Here is a 12500-nt window from a genome sequence, read left to right on the forward strand (position 1 = left end):
AACTATCCATTTATATATATATTAAAGTCCTGAATTAAATCCAAGTACACACTTTGATTCATGTATCAGTCTTGTGATGCAGTAGTGGTGTTGAAAAATCTAACCAGCTGCCAAACTGTACTGCAACACTGCTCATTTTGGAAAGTAATTGTACTTTTTATAAAAAAAATGATTAGTTTTGTTACATTTTGCATCTGAATACATAAAGAAATTTATCCCAGAAAGCTTTGAAAAATAGAGTTCTTATTTCTATAAAAAATATATTTTCACCCTAGTTGTAACCGCACGTAAGGTAGTTAATGAGAGTGCTAATGGAAATAAATAAGGAAAAAAACGCAGAAAAAGAAACATAGTCTTTATATCACGTTATCAAAATGATAAATATTTTTGTACCTTAAAGTTTTTGACGGTTAGTCGAGGCTGAAGGCGGGCAATGGTCTAGAGCTGGAGGTATATTTGAATTGATTGGTTTTAGACTGAAGTCAGGTTGGCAGTGCCTGATATGTCTATGGCATCTCTCTAGTCCAAATATAATTTGTCTTCATTTAATAAGAGTGCGGTGAAATTAGAGACCTAAGATAAGATATTGATATATAAAGTATGTACACATTGCAATGTGTTTAGTTTCTTCATTACCTAAATTCTTTTATATATATATATATATATATATATATATATATACAGTGATACCTCGGTAGTCGAACGACTCTATACTCGAACAATTCGGAGTTCGACCAAAATTTTCGAGAAATTTTTGCTGCGGTGCTCGACCAAAAATTCGGTACTCGACCAGCCGAACACGTGACGACCGCATGGGCTTTGTGATGATCGCGCCATCTCGGCCACTCTCGCTTGTTCGGGAAGCATCAGTTCTCTCGAGAGCGTCACTCAGACAACGCGCGATCAGCATTCGTTGTGATTTAGTGATTTTCAGTGCTTTTAATTGCTTTTTTAGCTTTCATAATGAGTCCCAAGAAAGTAATGAGTGTTAAGGGGAAGGAGAAGAGGAAAACAGTGCGAACAACGATCGAGTTGAAGAAGGAAATTATAGCGAAATATGAGAATGGTGTACGAGTGTCCGATTTAGCGGTAGAATACGGAATGGCGAAGTCGACCATTTCTACGTTTTTAAAGCATAAAGAAATGATTAAGAAGGCGAATGTTGCAACGGGAGTTACGGCGGTAACTAAGCAAAGGCCACAAGTGATTGAGGAGATGGAAAAGTTGCTTTTAATATTTATTAAAGAAAAACAGTTGGCCGGGGAAAGTGTTAGTGAAGCGTTCATTTGTGAAAAAGCGTTGCATATCTATGAAGAATTAGTGAAGAAAAGTCCGAGTACCAGTGAAAGTGATTCATTTACATTTAAAGCGAGCAGGGGTTGGTTTGAAAAGTTTCGTAATAGAACAGGTATTCATCGTGTTACTAGGCATGGGGAGGCAGCTAGTTCGGATCAAATTGCAGCCGATAAATACGTGGGGGAATTCGATCGGTACATAAATGAACAAAATTTGATCGCACAACAAGTCTTTAATTGTGATGAGACTGGGTTATTTTGGAAGAAAATGCCAGCCAATACGTACATTACCAAGGACGAGACGAAGATGCAAGTGGCGATTGCAAGATCAAACCCTTGTTAGTGTACCACTCGGACAACCCCCGGGTGTTCAAACGAAATAATATTTGTAAAAGTGCACTACCAGTTATGTGGCGCTCGAACACTAAATCTTGGGTCACAAGACAATTCTTTACTGAGTGGATAAACGAAGTGTTTGCCCCCCAGGTTAAGGCTTACCTCATTGAAAAGAGCTTGCCAATGAAATGTCTTCTGGTTATGGACAATGCTCCTGCACATCCTCCAGGTCTCGAGGATGACTTGAAAGAAGAATACAGCTTTATCAAAATCAAATTCTTGCCCCCCAATACTACTCCCATACTCCAGCCCATGGACCAACAGGTCATTTCAAACTTCAAAAAACTCTATACCAAGGCCCTTTTCAGAAAGTGTTTTGAAGTGACCAGTGACACGAAGTTGACCCTAAAGGAATTCTGGAAGGAACACTTCAGCATCCTCAACTCTGTTAACATGATTGACCAAGCTTGGCGAGGTGTGACCTATAGGACATTGAACTCTGCCTGGCGTAAGCTGTGGCCATCATGTGTCACAGAGAGGGAGTTTGAAGGTTTCCAACCAGAGGCGGGTCCAAGCACTGCTACCCCTGTAATTTCTGATGACACTGATGTCGTTGAGGAAATTGTTGTCATGGGCAGGAGTTTGGGGCTTGAGGTCGACAAGGATGATATTGATGAGCTTGTAGAAAGCCATTCTACCGAGTTGACTGTGGAGGAATTGTTGCACCTGCAACAACAACAGCAGCAGGATCTGATTGTGGAGCAGGAATCTTCAGAAGAGGATGAGGTAAGGGAGGATGTTCCAAGTTCTCTCATCAATGAAATTTGTTCCAAGTGGGCAGATGTGCAGGCTTTTGCTGAAAAATACCACCCAGAAATTGCAGTAGCAAACCGGGCAGTGCATATGTTTAATGATAGTGTCATGTATCATTTTCGAAGAATACTGCAGAGGAGGAAGAAACAATTAACAATAGACCAGTTTTTCACAAAAGAAAAGAAAGCTGCTACATCAAAGCCTGTTTCTCCTCCAAAGAAGAGACAAAGAAGAGAAGAAACCCCTGAAATAGATCTGCCCACCCTTTCATTGGAGAGAGAAACAACTCCTGAAGGAGAACTACCCCGCCACATCATGGAAGGGGACTCTCCTTCCAAGCAGTAACCTCCCCCTTCCATCCTCTCCACATCCATCCCTGTATGCCATCGAACCGCTGCTCAAAGGTATGTTCACTACAGTACAGAAAATGGTTTAAAATTGTTTTATTTTAGTACAGTAAATGGTTTAAAATTGTTTTATAGGATTTTCTGACCAATTTCATACACATTTAGATAATTATTGTTGTTTAGGTACACGTTTTATTAATATTTTGGGCCTGTTCGAGTGCTTGGGAACGGAATAGAATATATACCATTATTTCTTATGGGGAAAAAAAATTCGGTACTCGAACAAATCGGAGGTCGAACACGGATCTCGAACGGATTATGGTCGAGTACCGAGGTATCACTGTATATATATATATATAGATAGATAGATAGATAGATAGATATATATATATATATATATATATATATATATATATATATATATATATATATATATATATATATATATATATATATATATATATATATACAGTCAGCGCCGGTCGCGATTGCCGCGACCCCCTTTGCAACAACAAAAATCATAACCCTGAAAAAAAATGCATGAAAACTTTATGTGAACCCTCACCAATTATTGTTTTAGTATTTGCTGGGCAGGCCTTTCCTCTTGATAACCTCAGAGACCCTTTTGGGTATGCTATCAATAAGGTTCCTGCAAATTTGGGGGTCAAGGGCAGCCCAACACTCCTTCAGGGCCTCCTCAAGCTTTGGCACCGTCGACGTGTCTTTGTTCCTGAGCTTTGCTTTTGTTATCGCCCAAAGATTTTCTATGGGAGACAAGTCAGGAGAGTTGCCAGGCCAGTCTTTAATGTATTCTACTTCACAATCCCCAACCACTGCTTAATAATTTTAGCAGTGTGGCAAGGGGCACCGTCTTGCTGAAGGATTTCAGTGCCAGTCTTTTCAAATGCGTCTGGCAAATACAAATTCAAAATTTCGTAATACACATTAGCATTAACAGTTTGTCCTTTAGGCAACACCACAAGATCCGCAACCCCACCGTATCCAAACGCACCCCAGACCATCAAAGAGGGGGGAACTTTACTGTCTTAGCAGTGGCCTTGGGGTGATAGGGATCGCCACCTTTCTTGACCCAGACCTTTTTGCCTGCGGGGTCAGAAATATAAAACGTGGCCTCGTCTGTAAACAATACCTTCCTCACTCTCTCTATCGGCCACTCCTTAACCTTCTTACAGAACTCAACCCTTGCCTTCCTTTGTTTCTCAGTCACTAAAGGTTTCTTCTTTGCCTTCACCTTCGTGAATCCAGATCGCCACTAATACGTTTCTGAATTGTTCTTACACTCGTTTCACCTAGCACATTTGGAAAACTTTCTTTTTATTGTTTTGCTGTTAACGTGGGATTAGCTTCTAATTTACTTTTTATGATTGATTGATTGATTGATTTAAAGTTTTCAGGCATCCTGACATCTAAGGTCATTGACGCCGTACTTTTTATGAATCTCAGGGCACGTGGGGACTGTTTCTTGGGGAGGCCGCCGCCATGCGTGTGTTCAGGGATTTCCTTCTCCCCACCCGCTTTGTATTTGGCAATGATATTCGACACTGTACGGCGTTTCACATTCACTTGAACACTTATTTCAGTTGCAGTAAGGCCTAACTTATAACACTCAATTATTCTAATAATATTATCTCTACTCGTATGGCCCCCAGGCATGGTCACAAAAAAATAACTATGGCGAAAAAGCGATCTCTAGACGGCCTTCTCAGACGTGCGACTGTCCACTAACTAGGTCAGAAGGCGACTGGTTATGAGTTGATCGATAAAACACAGGTTTCCCCGATTAGTGGAAACATCAAGCTTTAAGATGCCATATAGTCAATTTCTCTCGGTCGATTTTTTAGCCTCGATATACGACCAAACCCAAAAACGAAGGTCGGGATTGCCACAAGGGGGTTGCGGCAATCGCGACCGGCGCTGACTGTATACATATATATATATATATATATATATATATATATATATATATATATATATATATATATGTGTGTGTGTGTGTGTGTGCATATGTTTATGTATGTGTACTGTATGTATGTTTATACATATATACTGTGTATATATACTGTATATATATACTGTATATATATATATATATATATATATATATATATATATATATATATATATATATATATATATATATATATATATATATATATATATATATAATATAATATATATATATATATATATATATATATATATATATATATATGTGTGTGTGTGTGTGTGTATATATGTATGTATGTATATATATATATATATATATATATATATATATATATATATATATACAGTAGGGTCCCGAATTATGTGAGAATTTGGTCGATCAATGACCTCGTATAAATGGAAAATTGCATATTTCGAAACACACATCTAACAGAAATAATTCCATTGGGGCAATGGCAACCAGCGACTTGCCTATTCAAACGTGTTTACTACCCATTTCCAATACTTTCTATGTACTATACTGCATTTTTTTTTTATAATATCAAATTGTTCTTGTAAATAAATCAAACATTTAATATGCTTTAAAGTTTTAATAACTTGAAAAAAGGTTAAAATCAAAACCAGGATGGGTGTAAACACTGTATATTTCCCGTTATAACACGACCCAAAATACAGACAAATTTTAATGTTTGTCATATCTATTGTATAAGACAATTGGTGAATAGCAAAACCATCACTCTATAGACTAGCTTTTGTTGTATCATTGAAAGTCCAGAATTATCAAAATAAAGGCGATTTTATATCATGCATTTCCTAAACACGCCAAAAAGCACAATAAAAACGACAACCAATGTTTTCTTTAGGTTTATCTCTGATCATAACGAAGAAACAGACGCATTTACACATCTGTGTGTAGGTTAGTTTTTGCACCGACAGCAATCTTACCAAGTATTGATTATATGTTGATTTTGCTATTACCAATGTTCTGCTTAATTTTTCTTAGAACTTCCAAATAAATGAAATGAATGCCATTTATATAATGTTTTTCTTTATGACGCCGCATGAAACGGAAACCTTCCATTCGTTTACTGTACGCTCCATCTTCGATCATAATAAACAAACGAAGGCATTAAACACGCATGATCAAAGTGATAAATAATGATATTAAAAGCTTTTAGTACATATGTTATTACAAATATTATTTACCGAATCTATATAAATTCCTACATAGGTAGTAAAGCAGGAAAACTAATTTTTTCTTTTTTTTTGCGTTTAATCAACAACATTAAACTGCCGCTAATGACAGGATGATAATTTACGATAATTCTAAACTGTTACTAGGATGATTGTCCATTCCATATCCAAAATACTTTTCCTAACTTTAGTTATAAGTCAACTTGTACCCACTTCAATTATGAAACCATCTATAAAAAAAGTAAAAGAAGAAGCAAGTACTAGGCCGATTTTTAAAGTTATCGAACAATTAAGTTGCCATTATAACGTTCGATGTGACAGAGATGGTGCGAGATTGGAGAAAGTAGGGAAAATTGAATCATGATTGATTTTCAATATAACTGAAACTTTGTGAAGCAACAGATATCATTTGTTAGTGAGAGAGAGAGAGAGAGAGAGAGAGAGAGAGAGAGAGAGAGAGAGAGAGAGAGAGAGAGAGAGAGAGAGAGAGAGTTTTAAATGTACTAAACAATAAAATATGATAGGTTATAACACATTGGTGCTTATGTAATATCAACTGTATAGATGTTTTGAATAAGTTAAGAGATCGTATGCACCTATTCTTGAGACCGGCAGCTAGACGTCAGCTGATCTGATCTTAGCCAAAAGTAAAACAAAAAGAAGTCAACAATACTTGATTTTTAAAACACCCGAAATTTAAAAACAAAAGTACACGCTTTCTTAATGTGCAATTAACTATTTAAAGAGTAGCAATTGTCTAGAATAAAATGATGTTTCCCAAAAAATAGTGGGTTGCTGATGAAATCGGATGCCGTATTTTAAGCTACGACTGAAATGGATGTATACACGGTATACCTTTTTCGTTTTGTATTTGATTGACACTTTAAGAAAACTGATTTTGGTTTCTTCATATAATTGTAAGTATTGTATAACACGAGAGAGAGAGAGAGAGAGAGAGAGAGAGAGAGAGAGAGAGAGAGAGAGAGAGAGAGAGAGAGAGAGAGAGAGAGAGAGAATGAATCAGCTGTTGTAATGGAATGCTGTATTTTGGTTTCGTGAGGAATTGATGGCCAGAACTAACAATAGTCATGTTAATTTCATTCTTAAACTCAGGTTGCCATATGTAAACTAAGGTTTAATTTCTTACAGAGAGAGAGAGAGAGAGAGAGAGAGAGAGAGAGAGAGAGAGAGAGAGAGAGAGAGAGAGATTTATAATTATACCGTGTACTCTACAAAACCAATCTTTGCAAATCAAATGTATACTGTTTAAAATATGACAAAATATTGCCGACTCGTTACCGAAGTTTAAGCTATTCACTGCCGATAAACGAACCCACTCTACTCCTGAAAACCTTGAACGCCCGAAGGGAAAAATAAAGCTTTTATACATACTGTACTAAACAAAAATAATGCTTTAATATACCATCATTAACACTAACATTAAAATTATCGAAAGGTTGGAGAAAGATAAAGATTGCCGACAACGTAACCACAATTCTGTTTACATTTTTTCAGCTGGACTCGCACAGTTAACAGTTGATTTCATTGTTAATGTGGATTTTATCCTTAAATAGGCTTTTTATTATGAAATTATGTTAAGATGTAATGTTAATATTGTTTTGTAACATTTATTATAAATCACCGTATTTAGGGCTACCAATAGACTTGAAAAGACAATATATTTGATACGTTTTGTAGTCCTTGATTAGCAGACTTTGAACAGCTTCGCAGATACAGAAAATTTATTTTTGGAAAATAGCGATCGCATAAAAGGGGAATCGTATAATTTGAATACGTATAATTCGGGACCCTACTGTATATATATATATATATATATATATATATATATATATATATATATATATATATATGTTTGAATGTGCGTGAATGTAGTACGATAGAGTAAAAGATGTGAGATTGGAAGTATGTTTAAGAGTAGAAGGATGGATGTATTGGCCTTGTGTGAGACATAGATGAAAGGAAAGGGTGAAGTGATGTTTGGTGAAATGTCTGGTAGAGTGTCTGGGATTGAAAGGGGAAGAGCGAGAGAGGGTGTGGCTTTATTGCTGTGTGATTGGATGACAGGTAAAGTAGTGGAATGGAAGGAGATATCATCTAGGTTAATGTGGGTAAGGGTTTGGTTGGGTAGGGAATGTTGGGCGTTTGTCAGTGCGTATGGGCCAGGTAGTGAGAAAAGTGAAGAGCGGAATGAGTTCTGGAATGAATTAACTAGGTGTGTAGAAGGAATTATGTAGTTGTCATGGGTGACTTAAATGCTAGAGTGGGCGCTGGTGAGGTAGAAGGTGTCATTGGGAAGTATGGCATACCAGGTGAAAATGAGAGTGGTGAGAGACTGGTAAATATGTGTGTTGAACAAGAGATGGTAATAAGTGCTAGCTTTTTCAAAAAGAAAGATAAAAACAAGTATACATGGGTAAGAGTGGCAAATGGAAGAGTAGTAGAAAGGGCATTAATGGATTATGTGTTGATAACTAAAAGAATGTTTGGAAGATTGAAAGACGAGCACGCGTTTAGGTGTATGGCTAACGGTATGTCTGATCATTTTTTGGTGGAAGGAAAATTAGTTGTAGCAAAAGAGTGAGGGAATAGAGTAGGTGGATGTAAAAGGGAGCTAGTGAGGGTTGAAGAGCTAATAAAACCGGGATTAAAAGTAAATATCAGGAAAGGTGGAAAATGGCATATGATTAAGTGAGAGTAAGAGAAACTGGTAATTTAGAGGAGGAGTGGAAGTTAGTAAAAGAAAATTTTGTTGGGATTGCAAGTGATGTGTATGGCAAGAAGGTTGTTGGAGGCAGCATGAGGAAGGGCAGTGAATGGTGGAATGAAGGAGTGAAGGTAAAAGTGGAAGAGAAAAAGAGGGCTTTTGAAGAATGGCTGCAAAGTAATAGTATAGAGAAGTATGAAAAATATAGAGAGAAAAATGTGAAAGTAAAGCGCAAGGTACGTGAGGCAAAGAGGGCAGCTGACCTGAGGTGGGGTCAGTGATTGGGTCAGTCTTATGAAGAGAATAAGAAGAGGTTTTGGAAAGAAGTGAAGAGAGTAAGGAAGGCTGGCGCAAAAATTGAAGAGACAGTGAAAGATGGAAATGGAAGGTTGTTAAAAGGAGAGGAGGCAAGGAAAAGGTGGGCGGAATATTTTGAAAGTTTACTGAATGTTGAGGATAATAGGGAGGCAGATATAATTGCTGTTGCAGGTGTTGAGGTGCCGGTGATGGTAGATGAGAATGAGAGAGAAATTACAATAGAGGAAGTGAGGAGAGCACTAGATGAAACGTGAGTAGGAAAAGCATCTGGTATGGATGGTGTGAGAGCTGAGATGTTGAAGGAAGGGGGTGTGACTGTACTTGAGTGGTTGGTGAGATTGTTTAATATGTGTTTTGTTTTGTCAATGGTACCAGTAGATTGGGTTTGTGCGTGTATTGTACCACTATATAAGGGTAAGGGAGATGTGCATGAGTGTTGTAATTCAAGAGGTATTAGTTTGTTGAGTGTAGTTGGAAAAGTGTATGGTAGCTTAATGATTAATAGGATTAAGGATAAAACAGAGAATGCAATCTTAGAAGTACGGGGTGGTTTTAGAAGAGGTAGGGGTTGTATGAATCAGATTTTTACAGTTAGGCAGATATGTGAGAAATATTTAGCAAAAGGTAAGGTGGTGTACGTTGCGTTTATGGGTCTGGAAAAAGCGTATGATAGAGTTGATAGGGAAGCAATGTAGAATGTGATGAGGTTATATGGAGTTGGTGGAAGGTTGTTGCAAGCAGTGAAAAGTTTCTCCAAAGGTAGTAAAGCATGTGTTAGAATAGGAAATGAAGTGAGTGATTGGTTTCCGGTGAGGGTGGTGCTGAAACAGGGATGTGTGATGTCGCCGTGGTTGTTTAACTTGTATGCTGATGGAGTGGTGAGAGAGGTGAATGCTCGAGTGCTTGGACGAGGATTAAAACTGGTAGACGAGAATGACCATGAATGGGAGGTAAATCAGTTGTTGTTTGCGGATGATACTGTACTGGTTGCAGACACAGAAGAGAAGCTTGACCGACTAGTGACAGAATTTGGAAGGGTGTGTGAGAGAAGGAAGTTGAGAGTTAATGTGGGTAAGAGTAAGGTTATGAGATGTACGAGAAGGGAAGGTGGTGCAAGGTTGAATGTCATGTTGAATGGAGAGTTACTTGAGGAGGTGGATCAGTTTAAGTACTTGGGGTCTGTTGTTGCAGCAAATGGCGGAGTGGAAGCAGATGTACGTCAGAGAGTGAATGAAGGTTGCAAAGTGCTGGGGGCAGTTAAGGGAGTAGTAAAAAATAGAGGGTTGGTCATGAATGTAAAGAGAGTTCTCTATGAGAAAGTGATTGTACCAACTGTGATGTATGGATTGGAGTTGTGGGGAATGAAAGTGATGGAGAGACAGAAATTGAATGTGTTTTGAGATGAAATGTCTAAGGAGTATGGCTGGTGTATCTCGAGTAGATAGAGTTAGGAACGGAGTGGTGAGGGTGAGAACGGGTGTAAGAAATGATTTAGCAGATAGTGGATATGAATGTGTTGAGGTGGTTTGGCCATGTTGAGAGAATGGAAAATGGCTGTCTGCTAAAGAAGGTGATGAATGCAAGAGTTGATGGGAGAAGTACAAGAGGAAGGCCAAGGTTTGGGTGGATGGAGGGAGTTAAGAAAGCTCTGGGTGATAGGAGGATAGATGTGAGAGAGGCAAGAGAGCGTGCTAGAAATAGGAATGAATGGCGAGCGATTGTGACGCAGTTCCGGTAGGCCCTGCTGCTTCCTCCGGTGCCTTAGATGACCGCGGAGGTAGCAGCAGTAGGGGATTCCGCATTATGAAGCTTCATCTGTGGTGGATAACGGGGGAGGGTGGGCTGTGGCACCCTAGCAGTACCAGCTGAACTCGGTTGAGTCCCTTGTCAGGCTGGGAGGAACGTAGAGAGTAGAGGTCCCCTGTTTGTTTTGTTTAATTTGTTGATGTCGGCTACCCCCCAAAATTGGGGGAAGTGCCTTGGTATATGTATGTATGTGTATATATATATACAGTACAGTGAGCCCTCGTTTATCGCTGTAGATAGGTTCCAGACCCGACCGCGATAGGTGAACATCCGCGAAGTAGTGACACCATATTTACGTATTTATTTAACATGTATATTCAGACTTTTAAAACCTTCCCTTGTACGTAGTACTGTTAACAAACTACCCTTTAATGTACAGAACACTTAATGCATGTACTACAGTACCCTAAACTAAAACTGGCACAAATATTAAAGGCGATTTTATATCATGCGTTTCCTAAACACGTCAAAAAGCACGATAAAAAATGGCAACCAATGTTTTGTTTACATTTATCTCTGATCATAATGAAGAAACAAACGCATTTACACATCTGTGTATAGGTTAGTTTTTGCATCGATTATATTGATTATTCAATACAGTATGTTGATTTTGTTATTTACCAATGTTTTACTTAATTTTTCTTAGGACTTCCAAATGAAATGTTTTTCTTTATGACGCCGCCTGAAACGACGGCGTCATAAAGTACGCTCAGTAAACAACCACGCTCAGTAAACAAACGAAGGCATTCAACGCGCATGATGAAAGTGATAAATAATGATATTACAGTAAAAGCTTTTAGAAAATGTTATTACAAATATTATTTACCGTATCTATATAAAATCATACAGTACATACGTAGCAAAGCAGGAAAACAATTTACGAGAGAGAGAGAGAGAGAGAGAGAGAGAGAGAGAGAGAGAGAGAGAGAGAGAGGAGAGAGAGAGAGAGAGAGAGTTGTTGTACGTACATACAGTAAATGAAAATTTTAAACAAAAAAATGATAGGTTATAACATGTATATTCAGACTTTTAAAACCTTCCCTTTAACTTAATGCATACTAAACTAAAACAGGCACAAATATTAAAATGTTAGAATATTAAAGTAAAAAATAAAGATTGTTACTGTACTCACCACGAAAGAAGTTGAAGAAAAACTTGAATGATGATGGCGATGAATTTGCTGCACAGTAGAAATGATGATGATGAAGCTGATGATGTCTTCTACTGTGCAGCCAATGATAGTATTTTACGTCTCTTCAGACGGAGGTGTCTTTTCCTGGGACACCTCTTCAACTTCTTCCTGGGACACTTTTTCAATTTCTTCCGAAGGCGTACTAGCAGGAGGAACTGGCTCTTTTTTGCGAGGCTGGAAGACCATTGTGATCGGAAGTTGCTGCCGCTGCTTCTTTTTTCGCTCGAAGAGCATCCTGTAGGGAGTCGTGATGTCATCGATCTTGTTGCAGAATTGCATAGACCGAACCATATCCTCGTCCCACTCTTGCGACATTTCTTTCACCTCCTTCACATGGTTGCAGAGCTTGGCAAGCCGTTCTAATGTTAAGCCCGTTTCTTCGACATTTTCTTGGGTCTCTTCCTGCGTTTCACTGTCTTCTTCACTGGCCGATTTCGTTAGGTCTGCGTCAGTTAGCGGCTGGGAATGACAGTCCAACAACTCGTCGATGTCTTCAGTCGTTGTCG

At 38.2% G+C, this 12500-nt stretch overlaps 1 protein-coding gene across 1 annotated transcript in view; it reads left to right on the top strand.

The window, feature by feature from the left end:
- The window catches only part of LOC137633470 (transcription termination factor 2-like), a 100629-nt gene that overhangs the window by 28271 nt on the left and 59858 nt on the right, over positions 1-12500 (top strand). The gene's annotated exons all lie outside the window — the stretch shown is intronic.

This window comes from Palaemon carinicauda, chromosome 3, assembly GCF_036898095.1.
Source record: "Palaemon carinicauda isolate YSFRI2023 chromosome 3, ASM3689809v2, whole genome shotgun sequence".
In the NCBI taxonomy this organism is placed as follows: domain Eukaryota; kingdom Metazoa; phylum Arthropoda; class Malacostraca; order Decapoda; family Palaemonidae; genus Palaemon; species Palaemon carinicauda.